Genomic DNA, 13,626 nt, shown 5'->3' with positions numbered 1-13,626 from the left:
GCCATGCTCTCACTGTACCACAGATGGTCTGTGTTACACTGAGATGGTTTGCAAGTGGGAGCTTCCTTTATCCTGTTGGGGATGCAGAAGAACCTCAATTAAGGAACCACTTGCCGCACAATAAGACGTGTTTGTCTGGCGCTGAAATCATTTAGCAACATATTCATCACCTTCCCTGGCCACAGAAGACCCCTCTACATCAAGGAGGAGTTTTACAAGATTGCAGGTAACCTCAATTTCAATGTGCAACCATTAGTTTCTAATTTGATCAGTCACAGTTGGATACTCACTATTCTTTGTTACAGCTTTCCCTAACGTCATTGGTGCAGTGGATTGCACACATGTAAGGATCAAACGCCCCTCAGGAGAACATGAGGGAGATTACATCAACAGGAAATCCTTCCACAACACCAATGTTCAGGTAAGAGTGATTTGTGGTTATGGCCTACAGAAATTAATTCTGTGCATTTAATGACCTTAATACGTTACAACTTAACATTTCAGATGATCTGTGATGCTGACTGCCTTGTGAGCAATTTAGAGGCAAAGTGGCCTGGCTCAGTGCACAACTCCAGAGTCTTTTGGGCGAGTCCAATTTACAAGGTAAGCCACACATTTATTTTTTTTTTTATTTGTACTGTAAGCACCTTTGACATTGTGTGTGTGTGTGTGTGTGTGTGTGTGTGTAACTCTGCTGTGTTTTCTCAATGATATCTTGTATTGTCAGGCGAATTCTCTGGTGTGCTGCTGGGAGACGAAGGATACGCCTGCGAGTCATTCCTCTTGACTCCCCTTGTGGACCCCCAAACCCCACCACAGCAGGCCTACAACCATGCACACAATAAAACAAGGGCTCGAATCGAGATGACATTCGGCCTTCTGAAATCTCGGTTTCAGTGCCTGCACTACCTGAGGGTTCCCCCGGACACGGCCTGTGACGTTATGGCTGCATGTGTAGTACTGCATAACATTGCAGGCCCCCCGAGTGGCTGTTGATGTTGACTGGGAAAATGCTCCCATCTTCCCAGACAACACTAATGGCAGACTCGTGAGGGAGCAATATATTGCAAGTTTTTTCACTTAATTTTTGGATTTAGCCTCTTTAGTTAATAAAAGATCTTAAACGTCACTTTTTGTTGTGTGCATTTTGCTTAGTGTAACTGTCTTGGATTTAAGTTCATGATTATATTAATAAATGAATAATTTACCTTTCTACATTTCATGATTGTAATATGACTACAGGTGTAATATGCCGTGAAGTTTCACATTTAATTTGGTTAATTGCGCCCCCTGCTGTTCATTTAAAAGTTGCATTGAATGTGGTGTAGAAAAGTCAGGTGATCAGGATCACACAGTTAGGTTGAGAAGGAAGCCGAGAGCAAGAGTTGCTCATTACTTCCTGTTTATGGTCCATAGGATGCAATGTAGGCACATTCTCCTAACTTCTCCTGAATTCCGGTTCAGAAGGCGAAACGGTATGTGTGACCATGTGTATTTGTAATGTGTATTGGTTTATTTGACATGTAACACATTTTTATACGTATATTATTTCTGTTACAGTTTTTCACCAAAAAACGATGTTCATCTACAGTGCGTGATAATAAACTGTTGAACAGTGGTTGACTCGTCAAGTCTGTCTGAGCTAGAAGAAAACCTTTGGGAGCAGTTACAGTGAAAAACGTAGCCACAAGAGTGGCGAGTGAAAGCTAGCCACGAAGAGTCGCCGTCGGCAATATTGATTGAGTGGTCGTCATCAGTTGAAGAGGTATCTTCGCGGGCAAGTGAGTTATCGTCATCGTGGGCAAATGTACGCCGTGGGCAAGTAAAGAAGTGTTCCTAAGAAGACATAATAGGCCAGAACTGTTGATTAAAAACTCAATTGAGAAATATCCGCCTGCATGATGGAATCAAAGGGACAGCGCCGCGGTTCCGAAAGCGGTCACAAGGTAGCAGTATGATGCTCTGGACAATTCAGCAACAGTACTTTGCCATGGGATGCCAGGTCAGATGTATCGTTTAAGTTTGAAACAGTACGTTTTCTGCATGGATGTGTTTGTAAAACCGAATTTGCTTTCAGATAACATGTTTATAGGAAATGTGTAATTTGGTTTGATACTTGATGTGTATATCCATTACGATTCTATAGTAGCCTTTCATTCTTGGATTTCAATAGTTTGGTTTCAAACAGGAAATAGCAAAATAGCAAAGCAAATATGGAACCACATAAAGCAGTGAGAGATGCAATAGAGCGTGAAATCAAGATTTTAGAAGAAGAGAAGGCACAATTAGAACAGAAGTTAGAATCAGAAATGGAAGATACAGAAATCAAAAAGATAGAAGACCGCATAGGTGAGATTCATGTAGAGCTTGGAATAAAGAATGTAAGGCTTACAGAGTCAGAGCCAGCAAGTAATGTTGAGCAAGAGCTGAGGCGAAGTGAAAGGGTGAAACACCCCACAGAAAAAATGCTTGCATTTCAAAGGGAAGAAATAGCAAAAAAGGAAAGAAAGTTTATGTCTACGTATGTAAACTTCAAGGCAGAGGTCCAGTATAGCAGATCTAAGCTTAAAAATGAGTGTGCTAGAGAGGAGTTAAGTGACATGATCACAACTCTAGAGAAATATGAGTCAGAACTAAAACAATTATATGAGAGTCTACGTGTAACGACCACTCCATCACAAGATACAAGAAGGAAAATGGATAGCTGCACCTCAGTTACCTCTGAAATGACTGCAGTCCTGAATAGGCGTCACACTGAAGCTGGTGTCAAGGAGTTTGATGCAGTAGCTGAAAAAGAAACACTCCGCCAGTTACTCAAAAGAGAGGATGCCAGATCTGTCTATGGATCGACTGTGTCAAGAGCTGAACAGAGTAGTCAGCTTGGAAGTCAGATGTCTCTAAAGAGAGCGGAATTAGCAGCACGCTTGGCGTCAAAAAGAGCTGAAACAAAAAGAGAAGAAGAAATCGCAGAACAGAAGAAGCTGCTTGTCCAGCAACAGAACAGAGCAGAGGAGGAGTTGCTTGCCCAGCAAGAGAGAATAAAAATGCTGGAAGCTCAGAGGGACATCGAAGCCATGGAGGCTGAATACAATGTGTATGCTGAAGAAGAATCAAAATGGAACACTGAAATAGAGAATGATGAAGTAATAATCACTCAACCTCAAAGTAAGCTTCCAGTGCAACAAAACAGTGCTCCATGCATCCAAGTTCCCCCAAACATCTCATTCCCTCCTCGCACTGTAAGTAAGCCAGATCCAGGAGCAAATGAGGTCTCACTGGCTCAAGTGTTAAAGGAAACCCTGGCAACGACTAGACTCCCAGCACCAGAGCCTTTTGTGTTCAAAGGAGACCCACTGAAGTTCACTGAATGGAGCAGCTGCTTTAAAGCATTGATTGAAACAAGCTGTACAGACCCAGCACATAGACTGTATTACTTGAAGAAATACATAGATGGAGAAGCACTTAGTGTGCTAGAAGGAACATTCTACAGAAGTGACGAGGAAGCCTACACACAGGCATGGGATGCCCTGAACAAACGCTATGGCCACTCCTTCATAATCCAGAGAGCTTTCAGGGGAAAACTAAGCAGCTGGCCAAAGATTGGTCCGAAGGAGTCTCTTAAACTAAGGGAGTTTAGTGATTTCCTCGTCTCCTGCAAAAATGCGATGCCCCACGTGCAAGGTCTGAGGGTTCTAGATGACTGTGAAGAAAATCAGAAGTTACTACAGAAACTTCCTGACTGGGCAACAACCCGCTGGAATCGCCATGTCACTAAAACACTAGATGAAGAGAAGCCATATCCAGGTTTCAAGGCGTTCTCAGACTTCATAGCAGAAGAGGCACGCATAGCGTGCAATCCAATCTCCTCCCTTCATGCACTAAAAGGTGGAGATGAAATCTCAGGAAGAGAAAAGAAGCGTCTCAAAGTCAGCACTCTGATGACATCAGCAAAGGTGTCTCAGAAAACAAAACACACTGACCAACAAGACAAAGACTCCAGTGTATCAGACGGAGACAAAGGCTCTAAAAATGCAGAGAGCAAAAGGCAATTAGAGTGTCCCTGCTGTAAAGAAAAGCACTTCATCTATAAATGTGAAAAATTCACAACTATGTCTCAGGAAGAAAAGAAGAAGTTCATCCTAGACAACAAGATGTGCTATGGTTGCCTTAGGGTTGGCCATGTCGCCAAAGACTGTAGAAAAAGGGCCACATGTAATATCTGCAAACGAAGCCATCCCACTCCGCTTCATGAGGAGCGTCCTCAGAAGGAGAGACCGGAAACTCTGACACCAGAAGAAAGTGCATCTTCTCACAGTGTGAGAGTAGACAACAGTGATCGCACTTCAATGATTGTTCCGGTGTGGCTGTCCTGTGAAGGAAAAGAAAGCCCAGAAATCTTGGTGTATGCATTACTGGACACACAGAGCAGCAATACATTTGTTGACCAAGATGTTTGCAAGAGACTTCAAGCAGAGACTGAACCTATCAAACTGAAGTTGTCAACAATGACTGACAGAGGTTCAATAGTGAACTGCCAAAGAGCAGTGGGACTTAAGGTGAGAGGATACTGCTCAAAAGAGAGCATTGAGCTACCGCCAGCCTACACTAGAGAATGCATCCCGTTGGAGCAAAACAGTATTCCAACATGTGAAACTGCAAGGGGATGGACTCACCTTTTCAGCATAGCAAAAGAGCTCCCTGGTCTACTGGACTGTCCGGTAGGACTCCTGATCGGATATGACTGTGCAAGAGCCCTGAAACCAACACAAGTGATATCAGGGGAAGACAGTGATCCATATGCAGTCAAGACAGAGTTAGGTTGGAGTATAGTGGGATCCAAAACAGCTCAAGCTAGCTCAAAGGATGTGACAGGGTTCTGCCATCGCGTCTCTGTGAAGGAACTTCCGCCTATCACACCTGCCTCTGTCATTAAGGCATTGGAAACAGACTTTCTGGACACTAACGCCAAGGAAAGGAACATATCCCAAGAAGATATTCAGTTTTTACAGCACCTGAATGGGAACATCCATCATAATAAGAAAGGACATCTAGAGATGCCTCTACCCTTCAGAGAGCGTCCCCAGCTCCCGAACAACAAACACCTTGCTACGGTCAGAGCGAGGCATCTAAAGCGAAAACTAGACAAGAATCCAAGGTACAAGGAAGATTATGTGAAATTCATGGATGGCGTATTTGAGGATGGTGATGCGGAAGAAGCAGACAGCTTACCAAAGGAGGGCAGCACATGGTACATCCCACACCACGGGGTGTACCACCCGCGGAAGCCTGAAAAAATTAGAGTTGTATTCGACTGCTCAGCCAAATTTGAAGGCACCTCTCTTAATGATCACCTACTCACAGGACCGGATCTAACTAACACTCTGACAGGAGTACTGTGTAGATTCCGTGAGCATCAGATTGCAATCACCTGTGATGTAGAAAAGATGTTTCACCGTTTTCACGTCCACCCAGATGATCGGGACTTCATGAGATTCCTGTGGTGGAAAAAGGGAAACACAGAAGGTGAGCTCAAAGAATATCGCATGCGCGTTCATATTTTCGGAGCAGCGTCATCTCCGGGATGCGCCAACTACGGCATGAAATATCTCGCCTGTGAATATGAAAAGGATTACCCAATGGCAGCAAGCTTTGTCCGCAAACATTTTTATGTGGACGACGGACTTATCAGTGTGGACTCAGTCAAGGAAGCCGTCCAGCTGATCACGGAAACACAAGAGATCTGTGCTAAAGGAAAACTGCACCTGCACAAGTTCGTGTCTAACAGCAGAGAAGTATTAGATACCATCCAGGAGAGTGATCGTGCTACTGTAGTGAATGATGTAGACCTGAATTACAGTGAGCTTCCAATGCAGAGTGTATTAGGAGTCAAGTGGAATGTAGAAACGGACGCGTTCTCATACAATGTCGTCCTCAATGAAAAGACTGCCACGCGGCGAGGAATCCTATCTACAGTTGCAAGCGTGTATGACCCTCTAGGATTTCTCTCCCCCTACATCTTGACTGGAAAGAGGGTGTTGCAAGAGATGTGCAAACGAGGAGTTGGATGGGATGATCCTCTCCCCCCAGAACTACAGCCAAGGTGGGAAGCATGGCTCCTTGACTTGGAGAATCTCCAAAGAATCCAAATACCAAGATGCTTCATTCCTGAGAACCTTGGTGCGATCCAAAAAATCGAACTGCATCATTTCTCAGACGCGAGCAACAATGGCTATGGCCAATGTTCGTACATTAGGGTTGTTGCTGAAGAGCAGGTGCATTGTGCACTGGTCATGGGTAAAGCCAGAGTGGCACCCATCAACATCGTGACCATACCACGTCTCGAACTCACCGCAGCCGCAGTCTCTGCTGCAGTGAGCAGTATTCTCAGAGAAGAGCTTGATCTGAAGGTAGACCAGGAATTCTTCTGGACCGACTCGCAGGTGGTGCTTGGGTATATCAAGAACGAAGCCCGGCGCTTCCATGTGTTCGTCGCCAATCGAGTCCAAAGAATAAGAGACACTACAGACCCAAACCAATGGTTCTACATCGAGACAAGTCAAAATCCAGCAGACCATGCGTCTAGGGGTCTCAAGGTGGCAGACCTGAGTGAGTCAAACTGGCTGACAGGTCCTAAGTTCCTATGGGAACAAGAGATAGTAATGAACAAAACATCCCCAGAGCTTCTTGTTGGTGACCCAGAGGTCAAGGTCCTCAAAACAGATGCTTTGGAAGGTGAAAACTTCCTTGAGCGGTTGTCAAGATTCTCAAACTGGAATACAGCCCTCAACACTATCGCTCGGATTAAAAGGCTGGCTAGCAGAGACCAGTCTGGGCCCATTAGTGTAGAGGAGAGAAGAAAGGCTGCTACTACACTCGTCAAGGTAGCACAAAGAGAAGCCTTTGAAGAGGATCAAAAATGGCTTAGCCAGAAATCTAAAAAATTACCAAAAACAAGTAAACTGTATCAGCTTGATCCTACCTTTGAAGATGGACTACTCAGGGTCGGAGGACGGCTTAGACGATCTTCTGCATCCCTTGAGCTGAAGTATCCAGTGATCCTACCTAGGGAAGGTATCGTCACACAACTGATATTGGACGACTGTCACAAGAGAACTCAACACCAGGGCCGTGGCCAAACAATGAATGAGCTCAGGGCCAGTGGATACTGGATTATCGGCGGCAGCAAGACAGTGGCCAAATACATCAAAAATTGTGTCATCTGCAGGAAGGTGCGTGGACAAATCGAAGAGCAACGTATGGCGGACCTGCCAGTTGACCGAGTAGATCCCTCTCCACCATTCTCATATACCGGAATTGACTGCTTCGGCCCTTTCCACACAAAAACAGGTCGGAAGGAAAACAAAAGGTATGGTCTGTTGTTCACATGTTTAAGCTCCAGAGCAATCCACATCGAGATGCTGGAGGATCTCACAACTGATGCATTCCTAAACGCTTTAAGATGTTTTATAGCAATACGAGGAGCGGTGAGACAGATCAGATGTGACCGAGGCACTAACTTTGTCGGAGCAAGGAATGAGTTACAAAAGAGTCTTATGGAATTAGACAAGGAGAGGATTGCAACCTACCTTGCAAGGAAACAGTGTGATTTCCTGATGAACGTTCCTGAAGCAAGCCACATGGGAGGCGTGTGGGAACGCCAGATACGGACAGTCAGGAGTGTGATGAGCTCTGTCCTGATACAAGCTACAGGAAGACTGGATGACACCTCATTGAGAACATTCTTCTACGAGGCTATGTCGATTGTGAACAATCGCCCCCTCACAACGGATACGATCAATGACCCCAAGAGTGTAGAACCGCTAACACCCAATCACTTCCTCACTATGAAGACGTCTGTGCCCCTCCCTCCTCCTGGCAACTTTGTCGAAGAAGATCTGTATGGCAGGAAGAGGTGGCGGAGGGTACAATACCTGACAGAACAATTCTGGAGTAGATGGCGCAAAGAGTACCTGGCTAATATAAGCCTCAGACAACGATGGCTTGTGCCCAGAAGAAACGTACAAATAGGGGATGTAGTGATTGTCAAGGAGGACAATGTTCCCAGAAATGAGTGGAAACTGGCCAGGATTGTGGAGACGAGCGAAGATGATGATGGTCTAGTGAGAAAGGTTAAAGTTCAAATAGGTCAGAGAAGTCTGGGCAGGAAAGGTGAACGCTTGACACAGCCATCTATTCTTGAGCGTCCAGTGCATAAGCTAGTGGTGCTAGTGGAAAGCCAGTCTTAACTATTTTACCTGACGGTGTCTAACCTAAATAGAGTTAATCAGGAAAAGTTAAATGACAGTTTATTAGAAAATTATATGATTTAAGTTATTATTTTCAATAATATGGTCACATAATTCATTATAATTTGGTGGCAGTGTAACTGTCTTGGATTTAAGTTCATGATTATATTAATAAATGAATAATTTACCTTTCTACATTTCATGATTGTAATATGACTACAGGTGTAATATGCCGTGAAGTTTCACATTTAATTTGGTTAATTGCGCCCCCTGCTGTTCATTTAAAAGTTGCATTGAATGTGGTGTAGAAAAGTCAGGTGATCAGGATCACACAGTTAGGTTGAGAAGGAAGCCGAGAGCAAGAGTTGCTCATTACTTCCTGTTTATGGTCCATAGGATGCAATGTAGGCACATTCTCCTAACTTCTCCTGAATTCCGGTTCAGAAGGCGAAACGGTATGTGTGACCATGTGTATTTGTAATGTGTATTGGTTTATTTGACATGTAACACATTTTTATACGTATATTATTTCTGTTACAGTTTTTCACCAAAAAACGATGTTCATCTACAGTGCGTGATAATAAACTGTTGAACAGTGGTTGACTCGTCAAGTCTGTCTGAGCTAGAAGAAAACCTTTGGGAGCAGTTACACTTAGTATTGGTGGTTCTTTTTTAAATTCTACTTTACATTCATGAAAGAGGGAGGACACCACAATGTTTTCTAGTTTAAAAAAAAAAATATATTGATTGATTTATTGATTTGATTGTGTTCCATGTGCAGTAGTGCTACAATATGTACCTTGTATGAAGCGGACAACTTCTGTGGCTGGGACAGAGTCGGTTACTGTCCCTCCCTGATCCCCTCCATCACTGGCCTCCCTTTATTTAAAGTCACTTACCAGCCTGCAAAATGTTCTTATATTTAATTTTAACTTGCTGCCAGGCCTGTTTATGGCCAGACAAGTTTGTTCTTTATTAAAGAGAGAAAGATAAAATAGATAAAAACGTAACATGAGAAAAATAGATTAAACACACACATTGTGGATACTTGTTTGCACTTAATCATACTCTACATTTCCTGAGTAACTTGAAAAGTAACTCCTTTAGTCCTTTTTAATTGTAGCCTAATTATGACGGTTCCAATGGAGCACTCAGTGCCGGTTCTAACCTCCATGGGGCCCTAAGCAAAATCCTGTTAAGGGGCCCCCCACAGCACATGCTGTAACAATATGAAAAATGATAATAAGTTTCCATATGAACAAAAAAAACATGAACATAGGCTACAAACCATAAAGATAGCCTATGTTGTTGTTAATTTTATCATCTCCACCAGGCCCATTCAATGTGGTTCCCTCTGATTTTCTTCCATATTTTGTCCAACTAGACTATTTAAATGTTATTAAATGAATTACAATGAATATGTCTAATACGCCATGCTTATAATTTAGACTAGGCCTGCTATGTGTATACTATTATCTAGTGTGCAGCACAACAAATCAAAATTCAACTAAATATTTAGGCTAGTCAAAGTTAATCCTTTCACCTTCTTTCCATATTTGATATATATTAATTAACCTGCGGGGCCCTGCGCAACTTGCGTAGTGTGCGTATAGGGAGAACCGGCCCTGGGAGCACTGTTTATTATTGTCTGCGCTATTGTCTGCCAGGCTTTCTCGCGTTATTTAATTATGGCAATAGTATTGCCTTTTTTCATATTGAATCTTTCACCTCTTCGTAAAACTGCATCAGGAGCTGTTGTTCCACGGCCGTGAAATATGACGCGCGACTTTTATCCATGTTCTCATCAGTGATTCTGTGAGCGATCGCGAGGTCTGTTTAAGTATCCCGTGAACGCGCACTTATCCCAGCTATATTCATCTGGTTTAACATAGCCGCGCCTTTTTATCCTGGCTCGGCAAACGGGCAACCAATTAAGCCAGGATGCGCCGAACCGACTAGGTCAAGCCGCGCTTGCTCAATTATCCTGGATTTCTTTATTCTAGTTTTGTGCAATACTATGGAAGCCCATTTCCGCCACTTGATGAAAAAAAATTATGAGATACTATGTCAAAATTATGAGATACTAAATCAAAATTATGAGATACTATGTCATAATTATGAGATACTAAGTCAAAATTATGAGATAGCTAAGTCAAAATTATGAGATTACTAAATCAAAATTATGAGATAGCTAAGTCATAATTATGAGAAAGCTAAGTCAAAATTATGAGATACACTCTTGCTGTGTCTTAAAGTTATACTACATTTTGATGTGATGGGGTTTGTGTGAATCATCCCGAACAACATTGTGTGATCCACTGATTTATCACTTAGGCCACTTACTTATTATGACAGGAGCTGGACCGATTCACACAAACCCCATCACATCAAAATGTAGTATGACTTTAAGACACAGCAAGAGTGTATCTCATAATTTTGACTTACCGTAGCTATCTCATAATTATGACTTAGTATCTCATAATTATGACTTAGCTATCTCATAATTTTGACTTAGTAACTCATAATTTTTTTTCATCAAGTGGCGGAAATGGGCTTCCATACAATACCCCTCAGGTCAATACCTTGTGCTGTTGTGTCTGTGTCAGGCTGCATCCTGCTGGGGATGTCTGCTGCCATCAAGGAGTGTCATTGCTATGGGGTGGGGGTGCCTGGTCTGGGTCTAGGTGGGTGCTACATGTCCAAGTAACATCCACACCAATGAATGAATGCCAGGTCCAGAAGTTTCCCAGCAGGACGCTGAACTGTCACAAGATGGTCAATGTTATTCACTTCTCCTGTTGGTGGTCATAATGTTATGGCTAATCTGTGTATTCCTTGTCATGCAAAACGTCAAAAGCTGCATTGTTGTTGTATTTATAGGATCTAAATAAACCTTAATTATGAGGATTAGTAGTTCCTGGGTCAATTGACACTGACATGCCCTGTAAACTAGAGGTGGGCGGATCGATCCAAATATCGATAATATCGATACCAACGTTGGTATCGAGATTGATCGATACCAATGTAATGAGATCGATACTTAAGTTTCAGTTTCTCTCGTTTCATTAAAGAAGCGGCCCGACTCTGTTTGTCTGGATGCCACTGCTGTCACAGAGCAGATCGGGCTCGTTTTGCTCCTCCTCCCCCTCGCGTGTGTTTGTTGTACCGTCATGTGACTCCGCGGCGCCAGGTGACCGAACACCGCCCACCGCTACCAGCCAGGCTCGGCCAGCAGCAACGCATTACACACAACGAGAGAAAGAATAGAGCTGTTTGGTTATATTTTCGGGCCGAAAATGAAACGATAGCAAGTTGTGCTATTTGTAAAAAGGTGGTAAGATACAGTGGTAACACAACAAACTTGTAAAAGCATATAGACATTTTTAAAATCCCCACCCGCTTGGCCCCTAGAGATCGCTGATACGACGAAAAAAAGTGCACTAAAGGGGAGAAATGTTGTCTTATTTTTGTATTGTATTGTACTTCCTAAACACGTCCTTACATTATTTTTATTGTGGAGTGATAATTTTCTACACTTTATTTAAGAAAAGAAAATCCAGAAAGAAGTTCAGTGAAGGGAGAGATTAAGTTTTTATTGCATTTTGTGTTGTTTCTGAACAAAAACTTTTATTGTGATAAAGTATTTTCTATTTACTTATAAACCAAATTCTGTACTGAACTTTAATTGATTAATAATCCAAAAGGCAAATCACGAAAACACTTAAAATGTCATGAGAATTAATTCAGATTTAGATTGATTCAGATTGATGGCGCATCCACCTTAATTTTTAAAAAGTATCGATATCGGTATCGGTATCGGCGATACTGGCCCAGTATTTACTTGGTATCGGATCGATACCAAATCTAGCGGTATCGCACACCTCTACTGTAAACACTCCCCAGTCCGTGGCTCAGCTGTGAAGCCACGTACAATGTTGTCTAAAGGAAGTCTCTTCTCGCGAGATGCCGCTTCATGCGGCGTTCACAGTCCCGTGGGAAGTTGTGTAAAAGTCGAACCTTAAGCAGCTCAGTCCAACCGCCGCTGATACCGAATATTATGCGCGTGTATGGTCGCGTTTACCGGTATCTCTCACACTGTTGATGTGAATCATAGACTGTAAATAAAGATGGACGACGGAACAGCTCCTCAATGGTGAAGCCAAAGCGAGTAGAGCTCCCCCTGGTGGTTGGCTGCAGTATAAGACATACGCTCCTCCATGTTTGTGTATGGGACTTGGGGAAAAAGTAAAACATTAAAGTACATGTCAATTATTATTTTTTTTCATGTTCATTTGTTATAATACTGATTCATACTTCATTTTTTTCTGATAAGTTTCGTCTTAGTTAGTTATTTGACGCCATAGAAACAGGACGCCAACACCAACCCCTCCATGTCCATATTTATATACAGTCTATGATATATTATAAATTAACATCTCTTACGTGCAGGAGCACCTATTTGTATGTTTGACTTCAACTAGGACATTACTCTGCAGGAGGAAAAGCTGGAGATTGTCAAATAATGGACAAGACCAAGGAGCTGGTCATTGACTTCAGGAAGAAGAGGACACCAGTGGAGCCCATCACCAACCAGGGTCTGGAGGTGGAAGTAGTGGACCATTATAAGTACCTGGGAGTCTACATGAACAGCAGACTGGACAGGAGGGACAACAGTGATGCTGTGTACAAGAAGGGACTGAGTAGACTCTACTTCCTGAGGAAGCTTAGGTCTTTTAACGTGTGCAGCAAGTTGCTGGAGATTTTCTACCAGTCTGTTGTTGCGAGTGCCCTGTACTTTGCTGTGGTTTGTTGGGGGAGCAGCACCAGCAAAAAGGACATAAGTAGGATTGACAGATTGATCCGAAAGGCTGGTCATGTGATTGGCAGTAAGTTGGAGACGTTTGTCTCAGTGAGGGACAGGAGGACATTGGACAAACTGCTCTCCATCATGGACAATCCGTCACATCCACTACACCAGACTATAGAGGGGCAGCGGAGCTCATTCTCCAACAGGCTGATCCAGCTCAGCTCCCACACTGAACGCTACAGGACGTCATTCATACCATTCTCTGTTCAGTTGTACAACAACTCACCTTTCTGTGACAGATAACTCAATGTTATTAATGTTAATGTACACTACTGCACCTTACACCTTACCCTGTATATATAATTTATATTCTTCCTTCTCTGTTTCTTGTACATTTGTTCATATGCTAATATGATAATTTGTACATTTTGGCTTATACTATTTCTATTTTATCTTACTTGATTTTATTCTACTTATTTTTTTATTTCTATTTTATTTAATTGAATCTTTTCTTTTTATCCGAGGTTCTTAAGAGTGTGTTTTTTTATGTACAACTAAGCTACTGTAACCAAG

Source organism: Chelon labrosus (genome assembly GCF_963514085.1).
Source record: "Chelon labrosus genome assembly, chromosome: 8".
NCBI lineage: Eukaryota > Metazoa > Chordata > Actinopteri > Mugiliformes > Mugilidae > Chelon > Chelon labrosus.
This window is presented reverse-complemented; position numbering follows the sequence as displayed.